At 40.6% G+C, this 23526-nt stretch overlaps 1 protein-coding gene and 1 non-coding gene across 2 annotated transcripts in view; both read right to left on the bottom strand.

Annotated features, from left to right (window-relative positions):
- Positions 1-23526, bottom strand: part of LRMDA (leucine rich melanocyte differentiation associated) — a 1121568-nt gene that overhangs the window by 259222 nt on the left and 838820 nt on the right. The gene's annotated exons all lie outside the window — the stretch shown is intronic.
- On the bottom strand, positions 18717-18819 carry LOC118971525 (U6 spliceosomal RNA). Its single transcript, XR_005059985.1, has one exon. It is a non-coding gene; the product is annotated as a U6 spliceosomal RNA (small nuclear RNA).

The following is a 23526-nucleotide window of genomic DNA, read 5'->3' on the forward strand; positions in this document are numbered from 1 at the left end:
AAAATGTGTATATGTCAAATAACTTTAGTATGGCAAATGAATGGAGAAGTATATAAGTGCTATGGTGAATCAAAGGAGAGAGAGAGAGTTCACTGAACCTTAGGTAAGACAGGATATGAATGAGATCAGGAACCTCAATGGGATAGAAAATCATGGGGCTTTCCTAGAAATGTAGGACATGGTTAGTGACCGTGAGTATAAAATTTCTTCCTGGCCTATGTTATCTCTGGGTATCCACATTCATTTATGTTGTCCAAATAGTGGTCGATGCAAAGGAACTTAAAGGTAGAAGGCATTTCTGAGGATATTTCATTCAACCCACTCATTTCTTTTAGATACAGGAAACTTAGGCCAAAGAGAAGAAGGAACATGCCTCTCAAGATGGCATGTTAGCACAGTAGATTCAGGATGCAAGCCTGCAACTTGACTTCTTCCTTCCTTTTTCTCTACTGCTAGTACTTTTGAAAAGCTAGAATAATTGAGTTCAGAGATTAAAGACAGACCGTTCACATTACAAATTCTACCTCCTTTACTCTAAGGCCCCTTTCTGAAAGTATCCTACCTTCTGGGGGCTTCTAGGATACACATGTGTGATGAGGCATTCAATAAAGATCGCTATGAACATTACTGACTAAATTGGTTGGTACTTACTTTTTGGAGCTCCCTTAGACTGTTTAAGAAACACCAACTGAAATACAGTCCACCCGATTGCTACATTAAAGTAAAAGCAAAATAAAAGTTTCAGGTAAAGCAGAGCCATAAATCTAGGAATTTAAACTCCTCTCCTCAGGCAGCTGAAAGCCAATTCCGCATTTCCTCTTACTTGCTGACAGTCTCTTGGGGCATTCAAATAGGAAAGAGTTGAAAACCAGGATTTCCGGTCCAATCTAATACTGGACAACACTTAATGGCTTAAGTAGATTAATAATACTCTTGCTATTGGAATTTTGCCTTTCACCACCTTTCACCGTAAGCTTTGCCTGTACTTGATCTACAGGGAGGCTGAATGCTAAAGAGTCTTTTACCAGACCTGCTCTCATTCAGCACCCTGCCTAGAAATGACAACCCAATTTCGACACCAATCAATCAGTAAGAATTTATTGACTGCTACTATGTTCCTCACACTACCTATGATCGTGGCAGACACCTAGAAGAATTATAAAATTCATTCACTTTCTCAAAGATGTTAGAATTGAGTTGGGTTTTCAATATTAACATAATGGAATAAATAGAGATCCAACAAAATATAGGTGCAAGAAAAATCAGTAGAAAGCTCTCAGGTTTAGAGGGTCCAGACTCGATATGCTAATGGTAGAGCTCAGGGGCGCAATGGAAGCTGATAGGGTTACAGAACACTCAGTGGGGAGGAAAGTCTTGAACTGGCCTGGAAGAAAACAGGTAGAGGGAAGACAGTTTTAGGACAAAGTAACAATTTGAGTGACAATGAGTCACAGATTGTGGGATAAGGAAGAGAATGCCTTATTAGAGGACACATGGTTGGAGCAATAAATAATCACTTTGGTTAGAAAAAGAAAATTGGAAGTTAGACAGATCTGGATACAACAGTTGACATAATTATGAAAATCTGTTTTCAAATATCTCTCTCTCCATTTAATGATATCATTTGGATGGCTGAAACTTCTCTGACATGTGTAATATCTTGCCAAGCTATCTGGCATACAATAGATACTTAACGAATATGAGTCGAATAAATGAGTAAGTTGGTTAATAGATAAACATGTAAAAGTAAATTGTACGTAAAATACATGGATCCAAGCATATTTTTTTAAATAAGGAAGGTAACATAAATTTTACTGCAAATGTCATGCTACCCTCAGCCAAACACCTGAAGAACAAAGAAACCATTCCATAGGAATTACTGAGCACATAGCATAGATATATCCCAGTGAAGAGAATACAGAGGACTTTGCTCTTTTGGAGTTAAATTTTAGTGGAGGCAGAGGTGGGGTGGGAAGAAGGAATAGAAAAAGGGAGGAAGGGAAGGAGGATGGAAGCAATTCAGATACCAGTAAGTGTTGCAAAGAAAGTGACACACTGAGAACCAGTGGAAAGTGACTGGTGGGTGAGTGGGTTTGGCTCCCTCAAACTGAGGGTCTGAGAAAACCTTGTAAGGCATAGATAATGGAGCTGAAACCTCAATAACAAAAAGAAGCCAACCTGACAAAGATTTTAGGGCGTGGATGGCTTGTCAGGGTGGACAGTGCTAGGTGGAAAAGACGTTGGTGTACTCGAGAAAAAGAAAGGTAGCACTGTGTCTCCAGTGTATTTCAGAACTGGGGCCAGAGGACAGGAGCCCAGGGATGGAGCAGGGCCAATTCACGTGAAGACTGGCAGGTCTGGAGGAGACCTTTGGCTAAGGACAAAGCATTAGCAGGCACAGTTAGTGGAGGGGCAGAAGCCCAGAGCCCACTGGCACGCTCTGTAGGAAATGTCCATTCTCATCAGATTGTTTATTTGACTGTGAACCTGGGGTCAGAGCTGTATGTCACGTAAGACTCAAGATTCCAGAACCATTTCCTGATTTAATCTGTCGACAAAGGAGGTTTGTAGCTTGAGGATCTACTCGATTCTCACAGGGTTGATGCAATGACTCCTGCCCCTGCGAAAATCACTGCAAACAGTAATAGCCCTTTCGCTGTGGGGAACTGTAGTGCAGGGAAAAGACCCCCTTGTAAACAGTGCCACGACAGTAGACCATCTCTTTTTTCTCCTCACGGGACAGCCCGGGGAAGAGCATTGCCTCTTACGGCACAAGCATATGATCATAAAGGTGGCTGCTTCTGACTCAGCTCGGAGGGCCTAGGGAAGAGCAGAAACAGGAACTTCCCTTCCAGATGTGCAAGGAGGGGAGAAAGTCTCTCTGTCCTCAGGGGACAAAACACTGCTTTGAATTTCAAAGGCAGATGCCCCCAGGGGCCCCAGCAGACTCACTCAACAAAAATGTTTGATGAATTACCATGGCAGGCATCAACTGTGCAGATTAATGACTGAAAGAGCTTAGTTTATGTCTCAGTGGAAGAAGATAAATTTTCTCTTGGCTTTGGGAATCTGAGGGATTGAGAAACCCAGCTAACCACAGCACCTCTGCCTTCATTCACAATGCTTTACCATGGGTCGTTTACTTTCTACATTTCCTTTCAGCGGGTTTTCATAAATTTAAGCGAAACAGACAGCATGTCTGTGTTCTGCTTCTTTTGCAATACGATGGCAACCAAGTGATTAGAAATTGTCTTTGGGTTGGTGTAGTTGGTGGAAAATCATTGAGGTTTGTTGTGAAATTCATTCTCAGCTCATAACTCAACTAGACACTGAGTGGCTATTTCTCCAACTTTAGACCAGGCTGCTAAAATGGACTGGCATCAAATAAAAAATGTACTGTCAAGGCCAAACCTTCATCCTGTGTGTGTATGTGCATGTGTATGTATGTATTTGACAGTCTAGAGTCCTAACCCAGAAGTAGTAAAGCACAGCCAAAACCTGAGCCCAGGAGCCAGGGTTATGATTATTTTTCTGCCCTCCTCTATTTCTCCATCTCAAGAAAGCCTTGTGCTTTCATATCCTGTCAAACATTATGGACAATGTTTCCATGAGAAGAGATACTATTACTTGCCTTGCCCCACATCATATTTTGCATGAAGCATTATTTAAATAAACCGATCATCTTCCTTGAACAATTACAATCTGCCTAGCCCTGTTCTAGGTAGTTTGGGGGGAAACGAGGGAAGAACAAGGAATGATCTCTATTTCACAACCCATCAGAGAAGAGAGTATATGAAAATTTACAGGACACTGGAAAATGGTAGCTGAGTAGGAAGGCATCTGGGACATCAAAGTGCATAGTTAGAATACAGTCTAGGAGGGTTTTGTAACATAGAGGGGGTTTTGAAGTATAGGAACTAATAAGACAGGATCAAAAGAGCTAGAGAAAAGGAATATTCTGTCCTAAGTTCAGTGACATGGGATCTAAGTGTGAGGAAGCAGAAAAAAATGGGTTTCCAGGTGAGGAAGATAGGTAATAAGGAAGGGGGCACATCATGAGGTCTTGGAACACCAGAGAGGAGAGCTGAGCAGAGAATCCTTACAGGTTGTTGAGAGAGATAAGTGAGGGACCCAAGGACAAAAATACAAGTTTCATTTTCCAACTACTTGGAATCAATTTTAAAAGAAGTTGCTGGCGGGTGATGTACATTACACTAGTGATATATATGGACAATTGTCAATTCTACTTTGGTTTCTCATTAGATAATGGAAAATTCAATATTTTTCCCTATTTTCAACTAGTTCAAACAAAAATGTGAAGACAATGAATCTCAAATAAATGACATTTTGAAGCAGTATGAAAAGATTCCTAAATGACATACAAATGGTTTGAGAATCAGTGGCTCTACTCTTACATGTAATCAGTAAGGACAATACAAGACTAACTTATTTTATGGTCAGTGGCCAATGTGAGTGATCAGCTGTACCAGGTGAGGGGCAATTAGGGCAATTAGTGAGAATTAGATTTGCTTTCCTGCCTTAAAACAAGACAGGCTCTTGAAAAGTACATTGGTGGCAAGTAAGGGACAGCCTTTTAGAAAGGCAACCCTGGGTATAGCCATACTAAACTCCACCCTCCATAAGTGATATATAATAAATAATTATATTCATATGTAATTAACATAAAAATATGAAAAATATTTTTATTTGAAATTATATATTGTTCTATATTATTTACCTTTCAGTTACATAAATCCTATTAAATAAACAAAAAGTAGGGTTTTTTGATGACAGAAATGAATAGTAACAGCAGGACTAACTAAACAGATAATATGCATGAGAAAAATATAATATTTTTGTAATGTTTCTGTCCTCTGATCAAATGATCTATTTGACTCTTTTCAAACTCTTCATAGGATATTTTTATTTGTAGGCTATATGATTGCATGTTCTAAAAATTCAAAAATATAAGACTTTTTCAAGAGAGAATGAAAATAAAATAGAAACAGATATTACCTATGCTTAATAAAAAATAATGATGCATTTCTGTTTCTTCCATAATAGAGTGGAGTATTTTTACTCTCTGTGTTTCCTTTTCCAATAATACTTCTCTGAACTCCCCACAGCATTTAGGACTCTCTTCTTTTCCTTTATGTACTGGTAGAACTGAATACAGTCAAACTCAAAATTCTGTTTGACTTGTGGCTATGCTCTTATCAAGCCCACATTACACAGTTCTGGTGTCAGTCCGATGTGGTGACATCAAGCTGAACACCCTATCAACAGAAGTATTTCAGCATGAAACACTTTGGAGTTTCCTTCCAGGAGAGAGCAGGGTTTTAGACGTGCAGGCATTAGCTTCCAGCTCTCTGGAAATGTCCCTCCACTTTGGACGTACGTGCTCATTTTGATGGCCCCGCAGTTTGTCCATCACGTCTGTTGCATCTATAAATTTGTCACAGGGGGAACTGTGTCCAGTTCGGTACGTTCACCACTTACAGAGCAGACTGGATGACATCATAAATCAAACTGCTTTTTCTCACAGAAAATGGTTTTAGGGCACAGAGGTAATTCGAACTTGAAGATTTAAAACTTTCCTCAACTTGTGAAATCAAAGTTGGATGTCAAGCAAGTTGTAGCTTTTGTAAAGAATTAAAGAGAGACCTGTTTGACTTCGCTGTCCTCTAGCGACTTTTTGTTGTTGTTGTTCAGAAGCAACCTTACTTCCAAAAAATGAGGGTGTTTTTTTCTCCCCTGTGTATGTGCTTTTATTATATCCTACAAATAACATCAAATAACTCAGATGTAATTGTTCTTTTATATTCCTTGGGGCCTCTTCAGATTATCAAAAAGTTTTGGAGAAGCAGCATGTAAATTTCTGTTTCACTGTAATACATTCTCATCCTCAGTGAACACCATGTTAGAGAAGTAAATTCTTGCCCCACACTTTGAAAATATGATTTAGAGCTGGTCAACATTTTAACATCGTTTCTATGACCTGCAATAATGATAGCCAGTTGCTAGGCATGTATCTAAAAAGGACATCTCCTTCCATTTCTATAAACTCAAAAACCTCAAGTGCTTCTGCCTGTTTTGAAAAATCTAAAAGTGACCAAAAAATATCATCATGGAAGCTTCAATATCACAGATAAGCAAATCATGCTCCTTTTTTAGCAGTGTTACAGAAAGAATGCACAGGATGTTCAGCAGCTGTGATTGGTTCATTTTCTTTGGTTAGACATTTAACACTGAATGGACTTGCCAGCATTTAATATTTGTACTGTTTGTCAATATAAATATAGATAAGCAAAGTCTAGCTTGTATTTGAAGAAGATATCAACAACCTTTTTTTTTATGTTTCCTGTAGTTTTATTAAAATTCATAGAAATCAAGAAGGTAATTTGAAACTCCATTTTTCAAGTCCAAATAATGATGAGCTAGAGGGAACATTAACTTGTTGCTGTGATTCAAGGAGTCACCTGATATACTATGGAAAGTATAGCTGTTGGTCAGATCTGACAAAATGAGCTTATTCTGTAGAGGGCCAACTCTTATCCAAAATTCCCCACTTTGTTCAGGGATGTTTAACAAAACATGTGAAAATGTTTTGACACTTTAACTGCAACCTATAAATCAGGAAATATAACTTTAATCAGTTCCATAGAAAAATCTAGGGAATAATGATGTTTGTTTGTGTGGCATGCCCAAAATAATTCAGTGGGGACTATTTTTGACTGAGCATTGGTATCTTCTTGGAATATGTAAAAGCTTCTGACTAATTTAAAAGTATTTGTACATCTCATTCCAAAATTGTGAGTTTCAGTCTCCCTACATGCTTTTACATCTAATACCAAATTTTCTACATATTGTACAAAATGCTCTGTTTTGATTATTTATCTGCACAGTCCAGTTGCATGAGTCTTCCCTCTGTCATTATTTAACAATCATACAAATTTCTTTTTCTGGGATGTCTCTGTAATGCTGACATTGGTATTGTTTCACCCTCACTTTCATTATCTGAACTCTTACAAAATACGGTCACAATGTTCACCATGTAAAAAATTTAACTAGTGCTATGTTGATACAAAGCACAACAGTTAACCCACAAAGTCAAAGACAGATGGACTGTGAACACTCATAATTAAAATGCATATAAAGTATACACTTAAGTTGCATCATCTAGAAGGAAACAATAATGGATAATTCATTACTGCGAACTTCAGATCACTGTTACCAACACCGGGGGAAAAAGAGTGACAGCATTTATGAAAGGTGGATAATCTGTTTGACACTAAAAAAAAGCATTGCTTTCAGCATCTGTATTTTAGGCTGCCATATGGGTTTTATGCTTTTCCCCCAACCTTGGGCATGAATCACCAAAAAATGAGACTATTCATATCCCAGGGATAGGATTCCCAGGACACTGGACTCTCACTGCTAAAACCAGGACAGTCCCAGACAAAGTGATGAAGCTGCTCTCTAACAGGACTCCAAGTGTTATTCATCATACATTCTTGCAAAGTTTGAAAGAGAAAAGAACCATAAAGACAATTCTTATTGTTACAATGAAACAATAGATGGAATAGGCTATCCAGAAATGCATCTGGGAAGTTATGAGCCATGTGTGAAAATGGGCTGTGTACAGAAAAAGATGCCTGAGAACTAACCCATTAGACCTGCCCAAAGGTGGAGACATTGAGGATGGCTCAAACCCACACAAAGGATGATTGTGACTTAAGAAAATGTCAAGAGAAACAAAATCTGGCCCAGGTGAGAATAAGTCACAGTGTCTTTATACCTCATCAAAGCTAAGCTCCCAAATTCTAAATCCCAGGACACTAAAAGCCTCTATTCTAATGGGTTATATTGTCTTATTTTTAAAATATTTTGCTGTTTATCAGAAGTAGGGAAACAAGTCTATTAATGACTCTTGTTTTTTTCCCCAAATGGTCAATGCTAATTGACTGTTTCCAAAATAGATATTCATCTGAAAATGAACCCACTTCTATCAGTAAGCAAATAAATTTTTTATTTAGGCAAATTTTGGAGGAAATGTATGAACATACTTAGCTAAACCAGTGGAAGCTTCACCAGAAGTGTCCTTGCTCATTCATCAAAAAAGGCTCTACACTGTATCTGGAGCAGCAATTCCCAAAATGCAAACAAAAAGACATCATGTTAATAAATTGTGTGGTTAAATAGATTTGGGGAGCACTGGGTTTAAAAAGTGTCAAATAGGATTCCTTATAATATTCCACTTATTCTTTATGTGCTGTGATCATTTAAAGAGATGGAAATCTTGCATTTTTTTTCCAAATTTACTTGATCGGGAACTTTTTAAATCTTGGAATACTTCTCTGAAACCATTCCACAAACAACAGTTGGAGATATACTGATACAAATATGACAAAATGTTAAAAAGCAACCTATTTTAAGTTCAGCTGAAGTCCCAAGGCAATAGGAACCAGCTACACCCAAGTTCCAAAATGAGGTGCAAGACCTGTGTCAGAGGTGTCTGAGAACTGGTTTTACAAACCCTAACAGAAAACAAACATCTCTTTACATTATAAAAAAGATGCTATATAGGCAATGAGGGGAGTTTGGAAGTGGGGACTGTTTTAAAGAGACTTTTTGGTTTGCCTGCAATGCTTTGCCCCTGTGGAGCAGGATTAGGGGTATTTCCCTCATCTCAAGTAAGTGAGAGGGAATTCAGTGTCCTCCACTGATATGTGTCCCCCACATTTTCAGGGACAGAGTGAACTGATTTCCACTCAAGGCTAAAAAATTTAACAAGTGAAAGACTGTTGCTGAAGTTGCTTGCTAGGTGACTCGACAAAAGAGGCCTGATTCGAGGATGTGATGCTAGCCCGCTGATGGTTAAGCAGAAGATTCATATTTCCATGGAGGAGGTAAGGGCCATGTACAAGACAAGCACCCTGGGCAGTCTTGGATCCTGCCCTATTGCAAGCATGGAGACCTCAGCAGAGAGAAGTCCCCCAGATGCCCAGGATTTGAAGGAGAAATCACAAGTGGACAGCCTCAAGAGATGGATTTATCATCATCGAGAGCACTGCAAGTGAGAGAACCCCAGCTGTTCACGAAACAGCCTGCAAAGAGAAGGCTCAGCAGCTGCCTGGGGGAGAGCACTCCAGGGCCATGTGGGCAACACCCAAGCAGCTTTGATCCTGCCTCCTACTTCTCTTCCCTCTCCCCAGCCAATTCACTAGTGTGTGGAAATGGGGAGAAACTGAAAGATTGAAGGACAAGGTTCTCAGCTCATGGAAGACAGATTGGATGAAATTCAGAGTTTTCTTTCTTACCCTCGCCTTTCCATATGCATAACTGAACCAAGACTGTTTTGAGACTCAGGTAACTGGCCAGAGGGCATATTATAACCTAAGAGTAGGCAGCAAGCTCTGGGCACTGAGATTTTATTCAGAGGCAGAGTAAGACCTAGCCTTACAGAGTGGATCTACAGGAGCAGTTGTGAGGGAAAACGCAAAGTTGTGTTGCCCCCTAGCACGTAATACTAAACCAACATTTCCTTAAGAGCACCAGTGGCTTCCTGTGAAGTTCCTGAGGATGAGCCTGTCCTTCTGTGACCCTGAGGCCCACTGCAAGGAGGAGGAAGGCCAGCTTCACTTTGCATTTTCATGGCACTCGCCACGTCCAGCATCTCACCTGACACAACCCTGCAAGGCAGTTGGGTAGGTACCACTGCTCCCAGTTTACAGAGGAAAGATCTGGGGATCAAATCTGGGACTTGACTTACCTAAACTCTGAAAGCTCAAGCACTGGCATATCCAAGTTTTTAGAACTCTCATCAGCCCAGCTCCCTGTGGAGTGCTTTTTCCAACACATGCTATTTTCTTTAAAGGACAGGATGAGAGGTCACTAGCAAACACTAGAATCTATTTCTCTAACATGACTGGAAATGACTTCTTAGTGAATAAAACTGAAATAATTACAGCTGGTAGGTTTTTTAGATAGCAACATCAGCTTTGAAATAAGGTCAAGAGAAGCATAAAACAGTATGACCCCAGGCAGGGTAGATGAAAGCCTTTTTCCAAGCCTGGGCTGGTTGTTCTTTGTAGCTGGATGGATTTTGTTTTTTTCCCCTTAAATAATTTAGAGGGGGGTCTCTTTGATTGCACTAAAACAAAGTCTGTGTACAAGCAATTCTTTTGGCATAAAACACAAGGCCTATTATCACTTTTTTTTTTAACTGGCACAAAATCTAAGAAAAGCCTCAAGGTGCAAATGATTTGCTGTCTTTTTAACATCATGGTTATTTATTTTTATGAAACCTGATTGTTGCTCTTTACCCTAAATTATAGGTACATTCTTGGCTCCATTTCCCATTCTTCTGCAAGCCCCAGAATACCGGTTCGGTTGTTTTTTTTTTCCCTTTTTCTGTATTTCCAAATAAACTTCAATACTTCATCAATCAAAAATTCAACAAGTCATAGACGATGTGTTGGGCCGAGGCAAAGATCTGTGGAATTCAGTTGTTTACGCCAGAGCTGTGATCCCAATTCTCACCCAGGAGAAGTTCCACATGTGTATCAGAATTATGAGGCACAATTTCCAAGTTGCAACATTTCACTAAAATTGAGTCCTCTGTCTCCATGTTGGATTAGCATTTGAATATACAAATTTCTGTATTTTTACATTTTTATTTAGCCCATTGAGCCATAATTACAAAATGGGCCATGTTTTCCCAAAGGATTAATTAATACCCCTTTTCCACTTCCCAATGCTGCTTTCCTAATCTTTGTCACCCCATTTTTTGCCTTTGCCCCTGTAGAAGCCACGATCTTAAAGTTCCTGTTTCCTCTGACATGGAAAAATGACCTAGGAATATTTGTATGAACACACTTTACTAAGTTGTTGCAATTTGGGGTCAAAATTTCCCCAGCCTTATCAAAAAAGTGGCTTCAAGTAATAATCACCACCTCTAGAATAGCAATAATAATCCCTTATATTTATAGATGATAGTTTTTAGACCACTCCTATGTCAGGTAAGATGGCATAGCACTAAGCAGGTGTAAGATATTATTTCCTTTATTATTTTAAAGTTTCTTCTTTCCCTGTCAAAAGACCCACTTATATATAAGGTTGGGTTTAGATAACAATGCAGCAAAACTGTCCCCAACTGCATGAACAGAGCTAATTAACCCACTCTTTGCACTTGGTAGGTCTTTGTTTAGACTACTCTATAAACGCCTATCGTATGCCATTGGAGTTATTTCCACACGTATCTTTACTGAACTTTCCAAGAAGAGAAAGCCTCCGTCTCCATGTCCTGGTTCAGTGTCTAAGAATTCAAAAAATGTTGAATTGAGCCAGCCACAACCCTATAACATACCGCCTTTATCCCTTTTATAAGACAAAGCAAACTGAGCCTCAAAAAGATGCACTGACCAGTGACCTTCCCAAAGTCATAGAGCTAGTTAACGGAAAGTCAGAACTTGAACCCAGATACCCTAAGTCTCAGTGTCTGAGGACTTTTACTCTCCTCTGGGGACTCCTTTCCTAGAATGTTCCCTGTAAGTGCGAAGAAACTTAGCTATAGTCATTTTTCCTGCTTAACCCAACAAATAAAGAACTTTGTTTTCAAAAACATGGAAAAAGTTGTTTATGCCAACAAACTAATAAGGAAGAGATGAGGGAGTAAAGAAGGGAGTGAGCAAAAGTATTTCATGTTATCAAGTCAGCTCATCAAACTGAATTTCAACCTGCCTTTGCAGTTTTACTCACCAGCACTTCCCCTCACTCTTCTGCTTCAGTTGAACTGGTCTAGTGGCTATATCAAGGATAAGGGATTTTTAAAAAATGACTTGAATATTGATCTTGTGTCCCACAACCTACTGAATTCACTTAGTGTTTCTAGTAGCTTTTTATAGATTCCATTGTATTTTCTTCATAGATGATCATTTCATCATGAATAAAGACAGTTTTTCTTCCTTTCAATGTGAAAGTCTTTCCTGTCTTCTTTCTTCCTTCCTTCCCTTCCCTTCCCCCCTCCCTCCTTCTCTCTTTCTCTTTCTTTCTTTTTTCTTCCTTTACTGCACTGGCTAAAACCTTCAGTAAAAGCTGAGTACAAGTAGCTAGCATATATTTGTACTTTTTTCTTAACAACAAAAATGATTGCGTATTTTATAGACATTGAGTACAGCCCATGGAAGGTAAAGTTAATAATCAGTTCCCGCCCTGAAGAGCCATGGCATGGAGAAGGAGCTCGCTCTGCTGGTACGACAGACAAACAGAAGGCTGGAGAGAGAAGGCCAGGCCAGGTCCTTGAATGACAGAAGTAACAACAGCGGGAGCCTTAGTACTTACAGAGGGATCCGCAGGGGCCAGGCCCTGGTGAAAGCTCCTGACATGTATTAACTTATCTGACTCTTCCATCGTATCCTCATTTTACAGGTAGGGAAGAGAGACACAGGGAGATAAGTAACTTGTGTTTCCATAACCAGTGTTCTTAAGAGCTAGACTAAACTGCCGTCAGTTACCATGTCTTCTGTCACAGCTACTGAGTGTCCACTCTTTGCTGATTATTACGTTACTTTCAATCAATTCAATTATCATAATAATCACGTTTTAGAAAAGAAGGAACTGACTGAGGTTCAGGAAGTTTAAGTGCCCTGTCCAAGGTCATGCAACTAAGCACAAGACTCAAACTGGAGTGTTCTGACACCAGATTCACTGCTCTTTCCACTATCCCCTGATTCCTCTTCAAATAGCTAATATTTATATAGTACTTTGTAGTTTACAAAAATCATGATCACATTTATGCCTTAAATGTCACTTAAAGGAATTTAAATTTTATGCACTAGGCAAAGGAGAACTTTGTCCATTTTTAAGAGGAGGAAAAATGTGAAAAGGAAAAGAGGTGGGTTTGGAAGGCGAGGGCAGCTTGTTTTAGATGAGCTTGCTGAGGCACAGGGGTTGCGGGGTTCTTCACCTCCCAGGAGGCTCTACATTCACCTCTGAACCCATGAGTCCTTCCCTCCAAATTCATTTGCCAGTCAGGAGAAGTCATGCTTTAAATAATGTTCCTGCAGGGAACTCCCAGAAGAGCAGAGATAATAAAAGTATTTCTTATGTCACTTCTCCCTGCACTTAACTTTCAGGAATATTTTTGTTAACTGAGAAGAGCACACCAAGGAACCATTACCACTGATACAAGGAGAACGCGGACGGTGTATTTCCTCAGCTACATCCTGTCAGTGTCAACAATTTAACTAAACATATAATAGTCATAACCTCATCAGTGTTAAATTTTCTAGGTTTCTGGCACATCTCTCTTCATCTCCCTCATTAAGTTTATAGAGTGTTCTTTGGTACATTTGCTCAGTATGAGGATTTCAGTTTCAACTGGCACATATTAGAGTCCAACAGAGGGATGATTTCTCTGCCTTAAGTAGTTGGCAGAATAAGAGAGCATATGAAATGGACCAAGGCCCCAAAGCCAGGTACTTGGCAAATATAGCAGATGGATTTGACCCCATTCATCACCATCCTGCCCCATTCACCAGGGATGGGCACAACAGATGTGGGCAGCCCAAACCCAAAATATGAATAGTCGTTCTGTTTTCATTATCTTCCTTGCCCCATTCCCTGTTCAGGGACTCCTCTCATTCCGAACTGGAGTCCCAAGGTCCTCTCATTATTGCACTACCACCAGGATGGTTGCTCCAAACTTCCTGAACCCAAATCTATCCTTGCCCCCCTTCGTTTTACCCTAATTTTAACATGTTAGCATTCTATGTCCAACTATATGGACAGAGATGAAATGATTGTCAAAAATTCACTAAGGCACTTATTTAAGTGACAGTAAGCTTGATAGACTCCATCCTCAAGGGCATCTGGGTTTTTAAAAAGGAGCACCACAGTCAGGAATGCCTTGATGTACAGAGTCAGTCTGATTGCAGAGAGAGGGCGCCGAGTGCTTCAGGGTGGGAGCTGTCCCCGCAGCCATTGACCATGTCCTGGGAGACACAGCTCACCACATGGTCACATTCATACCGCAATCACCTCGTGTCGTTTAGGGATTTAACACTGACTTCAAAGGATTATCATAATACAGGGATAGAATACCGACCTCAAAGGATTACTTACTGTGGGGATTAAATAACTTGGTTAAAAAGGGTTATAAACCTCTCAGAAAGCTATAAATCACCACACAGAAATGAGAGGTTTCTAGAGACTTCTGTACTTTGCCCTGAATATAAGGAACCTACTTGATCTACCTGCAAGGGTTCTAAAGAGATGGGAAAACCCGAATAGAGAATCCATCTTTCAGTCAGACAGCAACTTTCACCTACACTACTTGCCGGGTTCGACTACGGATTAGTTGTCCTGTCTCTAGTTTCTCAACTACCGATACAAATATAGCTCCCAGGCTGAAGAAAAACCTCTTTTAACACTGTTAGTAAAGATCTCCTGGTACCTACTCAGAAGGCTGTCATACCAACACTGTGCAAAGCAAGAACTGAACCAAGGTCATGATCCATAAGAAAGATAAAACTTGCTGCTATTTCATGGGGAACAAGAGCTCCACTCCCAACAATAACAAAGCTTTATATTTTTATTCAAAATGGATTTTCACAAACCTTCAAATGTTGCTGTCTTCTTACCAAGATAGCAAGGCATAGTCTGTATATTTTCTCAATACTTTGCATTCCTAGAGTCCTTAGAATATCAGAAGTCGACTTGATTATGTAGTAAATTCTAGGTATTTGGAGGGTATTAAATTATGGGAGAATGAGAATCTCATAATCTCTGATCCAAGTGTCACAGAAGGATGGTCCTGAAGAATATCCTGGGATATTCACTTTATTTTACAGAGGGCCTTAAAGCCATGTGCTGGTGTTATGAGGCAGATCTGAGGTGCAGGCTTGGGTCTAGTGTGCTATGTACCCACTCTGTTGTCTAGTATCTCCTTTCCTCTGCTGTGCATACCCTGTCCTGTCATTGTTTCATAGGAGTTAACAAATGTCACATATTCCCACTCACATTTTAACCTTCTTCCTCCCCTACTCACAGGTTTTCTCATATTTCTTCCTCAGGTTTCAAGTCAGTGCTATGAACTAGCAGGCCTTTACGCAATACTTTTGCAACGACCAATGGGACGGACGAATGAAGGTCTGCTAAAGTACCTGTCACCAGCTCTTCTGTGGTCTGTCTGTGGAGACACTGAGGTTCTCTGTCACAAGATACAGTCACTGTGACACTAGGGGAAGTGGACGTGGGGAAAACAGTTTCTGCAGCTAGCAGGCTCCATGGGCCACCTGCCGCATGTTCCATGGCCTACAGTCACGTGAGCCAGAATGTGTGGGGTGAGAGAGGTGAGAGGAGACCTCACCGTAGGGACAGGAGGAATGTTGCGCCTTGCCAGCCATCTCCATGGTGGTGAAGCTGATGACAGGAGGCAGAGCACACAACTCTGGCTGAATGCCAAACATCTGGGCTCAAAAGCAAGTAACCAAGTTATTCAAATCAAAGAAAATCTGATCAAAAAATATTTTCAATACCTACTATGTGCATCCAGATAGCTGTGGTTAGAATGGATATTTAAGTCCAACTCAAACCCCAAAATTCCACTACTCTCCATTCCAGATGCCTGATTTATATTAATCAAATATGCATGTGCTGAACAAAGCATGTGTTGGCATATGTTGATGTGCAGACAAAACCAAAAGTAATGAATTATTTCTCCAGCGCTTTAATGGTACTTCTGTCAAGCTGCCTGGATGGAGGCTGATGGCAATTTACCCCAAGCCGCCAGCCATTCTTAAGACGGCCACCCCTCTTGCTGTCCTCCGCTCTATCAGGATGCAGGGATGCCAGGCGGGTCATGCCTCCTCCTCCAGCTCCAGGGAGATACTCAGCCAAGAACACACCAGAGGCAAAATCTTTCTGAAATGAGTGTCTGGTTGCCTGTAGGCTCACAAGCACGTAGTGCCATGGGGGAACCCTGTGCATAATTTGGCATCTGTGGCGCTCCAAGAACAAAGGATATAATATCCCTTTGTTTCTGGACATCCTAAAGTTAGAATGACATCTTGGCTGACAATTTTGATTCTGCATTCTTTTATAAATCATGTTATTTCTGAAACAACTGAAAGCAGGTGAATGAACATCCTGTTGCCTCATTGCGGACATTTCTCCTACGAGGACTGCAGGGCCTTTACTGATACTCCCACTAAGTATTGCAGCCATTAAATGATAAAGTCAGGGGATTCGCTTTTAGCTTGCTTTAGGCCATTTACTGTTTTCATTCCTCAATAAGAAGAAATAGCCACTGAGGTAAAGTGGGAGGACCTCTCCATATGTGACAGCAGTCTCTGATTTTTCACAGTCCCCTGGCTTTTTTCAACTACGTTTGTACACACTTGAATTAGTGTGATCATGCTTGTCTTTGCTGTTTTCACAACAGCCTCTAGCTTCTCAAAGACAAAGGGTTCTTCCAGAGGCCTCATACCCCCTTGGCACCGAGCACAAGGACCTGCACAATAATTAAAAAGAGTTTGCAGACAAGGAAAGAAGAAACCACAAAGGCCAGGTTTGCTCGTAGCCTTCCTGATGGGAGAATGGAGATGAGAAAATTTGGAACTGTGGGTCCCCACAGCCTGGGCTTTGTGTATCCCTCTTCAAGAGTGTGAGATCAAAGAGTCACTTCCCTTACCCTGCCGCTGGAGAGGGTGGTCACTGTGGCTGATATGCTCCATAAGCTACAAGGTTTTCTCCATGTTCATGATCAGCTACTCAAAAAGAACACTTCAAAGAGTGATTTTCTCAGGAATTTCAGCTCTGAATTCCCTGCTTCCTTTCCTAGGTACAGGAATAGGCCTGATCAACCTAGAAGGAGGCTTAAAAGTCCCATATTCAGGGGATACCCTGTTCTAGATAGTGCTTTGGATGAATTAGAAAAAGGCCCCCCATGGGGTAGATACACCAAACAGACACACAGCTTGAGAAGTGGAGCCTGGACCGGATTTTGGTCTTGTTACTACCACCTTGGTTTATAGAAATCTTGTAGTACTTTCTCATCATTAAAGCCAGAGTGAGGATCAGTTCTAAATGGTCTATCTCTTCCTTTTTAAGCTCCACTCTGGCCCCGCTAGCTCTATAAAATTCCCGTGGCTCTGTTCAAAGAAAAATAAGGCTTCCAAGACAGCTTCATCAACAACCAAATTATAATAAAAAAGTCCAAGTTCTTTTTGTACTCTCAACCCCGCCCCAGCCCAGTAACGACGCACAGAGGGGAAGGAGGCTGGAAGGGGGAGAGAGGGTAGCCGTTCGCCTCTTGTCTCTGTCTCCACCCTGCCAAATGTTTTGCTTACACTCTCTAAGCAAATGTTGTTCTACCTTTCTCATCTGACTCTTTATTTCACTAGTTCTCCACTAACTGAACTTCTTTGTTACCAACTCTGTCCATCTGCTGCAGGGTGAAAGGACGAGATTCCAGAGCCATGTCCCCCGTGCCAACTCCTTCGTGGAATTTTGTAACCCAAAGATGACCCTGGCCTACATGTTGGAATTTCTTTACCATAGGATAACTATTACTGCAAAAATTTTTAAGTTGTCATTGTCATTTAAAATATAAGATGATAAAACACACGCACAAGCCATTAGTTGTAAAATGCCTACAGATGATGCAGAGGAATGCATATCAGTACACACACGCATACAGATGAGCGAGAGAGCGAGCACATATGCGCCCAGGGAAGCCGAGATGAGCACTTCAGATGAAGAGAGTGACTGAACACTAAGGAAAATGACAGGAATCAAGAATGATTTCAAGTTTCTTCTAGCTTTTCCTTCCACCAGTCTCTCCAGAATAAAAAAAAAAAGTTTTTTCAGAACTCCATTTCAATTTGATACTTAAATTAGCTTCAGAAAAGCAGTCACAGGGGTGGCAGAAATGCAGGGGTTACTCAGCAGGAGTCTCCTTGTGGTATGAGAATGACTGCAAGCTAGAGAAGCAGATTTTCTAGTCTTGCTCTGGAATTGCTTAGCTAAATAAACTCTGACACCTCTGTACCTCAGTGCTAGGTATCTTAGATTCTTTCCAGGGTTTATCAGTGTTCTGTGGTTATGTTATTTAAAAATTATGTGGGTATTTGGAGTAATGACTACCATGTCTGTGATGACCACCACTGCCACCACCATTATCATCCTGACTTTTTTTCTTTCTAGACCAATTTGCAATTTCCCAGTTACACCTGTACTTCAGAAGGAACAAATAATGGATTTCTTCACTTTGTGAGGAGGGATACAAATAGAATTTTTAGTGACTTAAGTAATATATCTGGGTGGTGCCAATTTCAAACTTCACAAGCGCCAAAATGCCCAGTGAAAGACTGTCTCAAACTCTAATGATGCGAGATCCTTCTAATTGGGTTGCCAAAGCAGCTGTCAAGGGAAATAATGGAAAAACCCAAGAGGAACTTGATCTTGGGTTCCACTTACAGCTCTGAGTTGTGGCCAGGTCCAGATTTTTCAAATGTCATTCCACATACTCTCTAACCCAATAATCTGGGACTCCATTCAATGCTGACTCAGTGTCCCTTCCTTTTACAATCAGCATGCATGAAACTCTTTAACCTGTATATAATTTATACGGTTGGACAGGTCATCCCTCCAGCACACAAAAATTAGACTCAGCTCTTCAATCCACAGATATCTCAGATAAGGAGGTCTTTTTTAAAAATATAGAGTACTCCATGAGTTTGCATGCCATCCTTGTACAGGAGCCGTGCTAATCTTCTCTGCCTCATCCACGTCAGTGTATGTGCAGCTGCAGTAAACATGGAAAGGTCTTTCTAAGAAAGAAATGGCAAATGGTCCAGCTCCCAGCTTTTGGAATCACACAGACAAACAATAACTTTAATTATCAACATTAAGAGAAGGTAGCATCTGAGAATGACCCACATGGGGTCTTTGTATGGGATATTCTTCCCTTACCTCATCAGATAGTCGTTGGCACATAGAGGTACTCAATAAATATTTATTGGACTAAATTAATCCATTCTCATATTGAACAAATCTACTTCCACTTAGAGGGGGCTCCATAATCTTATGGTAACCTAATACTGTGCTTCTTGCAAACTCTTTAAGGGAGAGCTCTGAGTTTGGGATATTGGTCTGTGTCCCACCTCATCTATAAAAAGCATTCCCTGACAACTCCAGTTGCAGTCTGCTCTCATTTTTCTGCCTCCCTGCTAAACTTATTCCAGGTTCCACTCACTCTGACACATACTTGATATCTTATCTTGCCATGTAAAATGTGTTTCATAAACACATCATCCTTCCTATGAGCCTATAAGTTCCTCAATGGCAAAAGTCATATTCAGTATTTACTTTGTATTTCCCAGGACACACAACACAACATGAAGCCCAGAACAAGCTCTGAACAAGTATCTGTTAAGCTGAGTTGAATTTTAAAGACAGAATTCCATTGCCAATGACGATTTTTGTTTCAGAGGATTCTCAAAAGGCAGGGTTAGGTGTTTTCACCCAAATTAAGCCCATGGGTTTCTATACCTGATGTACTAGTTAGGAAGCAGAGGATCAGAAAGCAGCTGCTTACTTTCAACAAAGAAGAGATTATATTTCAGCAGTGGATTGCAGGATTTCACCTATTAATTACCAGCGACTTTTGGCCAAACCCTTTGGTGTTATCAGGAACAACAACTAACCCAGAGATACGTCAAATATCAATTTCCAATTACTTTCCTGTGACACATTTCTGCCACTTGGGAAAACTCCCAAGGGATCTGTTGCCCCTTAACAGCTCAGATCAGGCTTACCTTTCGGTCAAACCGCATCCCGTTCAACCGTGATAGGACAATATCCTCCTCTGACACTCAGATTCTCTTGTGCAGTCTTCCATATTGGCTTACACTGTTATTGGAGACCTGGCCCAAAGGTAGGCCTGCTGATAGTACACCCTGAACCATATGCGTCAGGGGTCAGGGTTGGGGTAAGGATAACTCTAACACCTGTGGCGAGCCGTTCTCACTAAGGTTTCCCAAGCTTTAATTTGCCCTGAGATGATGAATGCAGGCCCTAAGCCTTGTACAGACTTCTGCTTCTTCAACTCCAGCCAATAGGAAAAGAAATAAGAGAGTCTCTAATGTCTCAACTTCGATACTTGAAACAGAACAAAATTTCTACCCTCCAGATCACAGAAGGCAAACCACAGACTAATTGAAAAAATCTTTGGTATTAAGAATGTTAAAACTGAGGCTCTGCAAAAAAAAAAACAAAAAAAAAAACCCACAAAAAAAACCCCAGAAATCACATGTCTCCTTTATTACAAAGTAATGGAAAAGAATTTGGAAAAAAACAAGAAATATCTCTGGGTTCATAAATCAGCCCAGTTGGAGGGAAACGCAAATGGCCAGCACCTGGAATGAGCCTTCATCTGGAGCAGGAGAGCAGGCTAAAGAATCGAGCAACGTCCAACGCTGCAGACTGTGTGCCATGATTAATGACTTGAGTGAAAGGTCTCAGTTGAGGCTGAACAATTAACTTGTTCTCTCCACATCTCAGAACTCTCCACAGCATAACTATATCTTTCCTGATTGTTCCTATTTGCCAAAACGCCAGCCAGTCTGGGAAGCTTCGAATGTGTCATCATCAGACTATTTCTGACAATCGGGAGAGCCCTGGTGTTTGTCAGAACTACTTTCATCAGTTCATCTGTGTTGACTCTGCATGCATGTCTCAACCTTTCAGTTCCTTTTCAAGTTTAAGAACCATCTTAAGTGAGGCAATGGCATTGGCCTCGATCTGTCAAAGAAAAAAAAAGTCTGCAGCTCAGAGTTGCAAATGGACAGCATATGGCCTGGCTTGTTTCTGGTCATTCCCAAAAAAGTTCTTGGGGAATTGAATGTCCATGAGATTAATGATTCCCTCCTGTCCCACCTTTATCCTCTGGAATAGGTTTCTCTAATCTCTTTCAGATCCTCTAAAGCATTTACATTAAACCAATCACTTGTCCTAAATCTACAACTAAGACTCTGATAAGACCTACTAGAACTTAAGGAAGTCTCCAAACCATTTTCCTTTTCTCCTGGACATAAGTGGGTACAAGGGAAAAGCAGATACCCCAGAATTTGATTTTGAATGTGGAAGTACCCAGAGAATACAGTTCCCTTATTTGACCTCCTAAAACTGCTCCATTTGTGACAAATGGGTTTATCAAAAGTGGACATGGCCCCAAGCATGGCAGGATTGGAAGGGTACTAAGATGTGCCACCCCAGCTAACCAGCCACAGGGGCTGGCCCTTTACCTCCCCTTTAGCCAGTCCCATCTGTAACTACCCTTAGTGAATGGATCTTATCTCCAGAAGACATATCAACAACAGCAACAATAATGATAATAACAGAAGTGGGAGTAACAACATGAACACAGTACTTAGTATGGACCAGGGACGCTTTGAAACACTGCTTATATCAACTCATACAATCTTTACAACAACCCTACCAAGGTAGGAGTTACTATTATACCCACTTTACAGAGAGTCAGACACAGAGTGGTCAAGTATCTTGCCCAAGGTCACAAAGCCAGTAAGTAGCAAAGCCAGGATTCAGACACAGGTCTCAGTCTCACACTTGTAATACTATCTTATACCTCAACTACATTCTCTTGCAGTATTAGTCCTCACCTACCCCTGCTGATGAAGCTAGAGAAGCAACCCTTTTAGCGAAGCACCTGCCTAGGAGTCAGGCCCAGCGAGTCCTGCTTCTGCTACTCAGTGTGCCACCTTAAATGAGTTCTCAGTCTCTGAGCCTTTATTGTCAGCATCTGTAAACTCAGTAGGACTCTAAGACCTACTTCACAGGGTTTCTGTAAGGCATGATGAGATAATGCCTACAAAGGCACTAGCACAATGCCTAGAACATGGCAGGGGCATAACAATCATAGTTATGGTTATTACTAATCTGATTAGCTAATACTGGCTGAAGGAGTCCTAGAAGATGAGGCAGAAACAATTACAAACTGGAATGTGGATATGAAGAGGCAGATTAGTGTGGTAGCCTCAAAAGAAATGATACTATGATATTAAAAAGTACTAGTGAGGCATACCTACCTTCTTGGTCTGACCCATATGCAAGCCTCCAGGTTAGCTTATCTCCATGAGAGAAAAACTTCTAATTTTAAAAATATACTACATTAAGAAAAAGTGAACAGATGCCCAGACTGGGAGAATTAGGATGTGCTCCCTGAAATTCCTGGTGCAAAAAGCAAGACAGTGATGCATTCGTCACTGCCTTGTATAGGGGCTCCAGAGCCACGCTGGGAGCTGCAACTGTCACTCTGCACTTCCTACATGCTCTTGCCGACCCCTGACACATCACTTTTTTTGCATCAATAGGGACTGGTGCCAGAACACACTAAATTGCCTTTGACTACATTTAACTGATCTAGTATTTTTTTATGATTCCTTCTTGTTGTACCATTTTTCACTTTTGACTTTATACTTCTCTGCTGACTTTAAATAAAGCTTTGCCAGACTACCCAAGGTAGTTTTTAATAGAGATTTAGGGGCTAGGGTGTGCTGTGGTTTGGATTCAGATTCTACTCCAGCAGCAAGGGGAAATTAACTAGGTGGTTTCATCTCAACTGTCCATTTATATTCATAATGGACAGAGTGTTTATCTTCTTCCAAGCCTTGCAATCATGACACTTCAAAGTGACATTCAAGAACTAAAAAATTAGGTAGCGATAGCTTCCCACCACAAAACCACTACACACTGTTCCTGCAAGTCCAGATGACTGGGAGAACATGAGATCAGTGGTGAAATCCCTTGCTGAGTGACAGGGAGGAATCTGACCACTTCTGTCCTATGCCAAAGAAAATGCTTGTTCTCCTTAGGATGGGGGACTCAAATGACCCTACACCAACTACGTCACCACCTCCCAACACTCCTTCGTCCTCTGCGCTGACACTAATCCTCACTGCCTTCTGCCTAAATGAAACACTGGAAGCTAGTTGGCCCTCAGTCACTGGAAAAGGTGACATGACGGGTGACTGGCAAAGAAAGAGAGTCAGTTGAGAAGTTAGTCCGCAAAATTCACATTTCTTTTTTAGAAAAGAATAACCTTGAGTTAACTGTTTCATGATAATAGAAAATTGGTAACACAGTAAAATTTTGGTTTTGTCTTGTTTTCATTATTATGCAATGCTTGCTTGCTTCATTACAAAATAGATATGACATACGTGAAATATTGGGAACAAATTTTTTTAAAAAGTATCTGTATATCCTTTATCAAGCTTAGAAATAAATAAATCTCCTTAGTTGTTCCTATCAGAGTAGATTTCTTTGCCTCTACCTTTTACTAGGGAATAAATGGAACCCTGAATTTTGAGTTTTCCATTCCCATGGTTTTATTCATTGTTTTGCCACACATGTATAAAATAGTGCTTTAAATTGCATTTTTGAACTTGATATAAATGATATTACACAGTATCAATGAGTTTCTCTCCCAATTTTGTTGAGTCTTCC

The sequence above is a fragment of the Manis javanica genome, chromosome 7 (genome assembly GCF_040802235.1).
Source record: "Manis javanica isolate MJ-LG chromosome 7, MJ_LKY, whole genome shotgun sequence".
NCBI classification, from domain to species: Eukaryota; Metazoa; Chordata; class Mammalia; order Pholidota; family Manidae; genus Manis; species Manis javanica.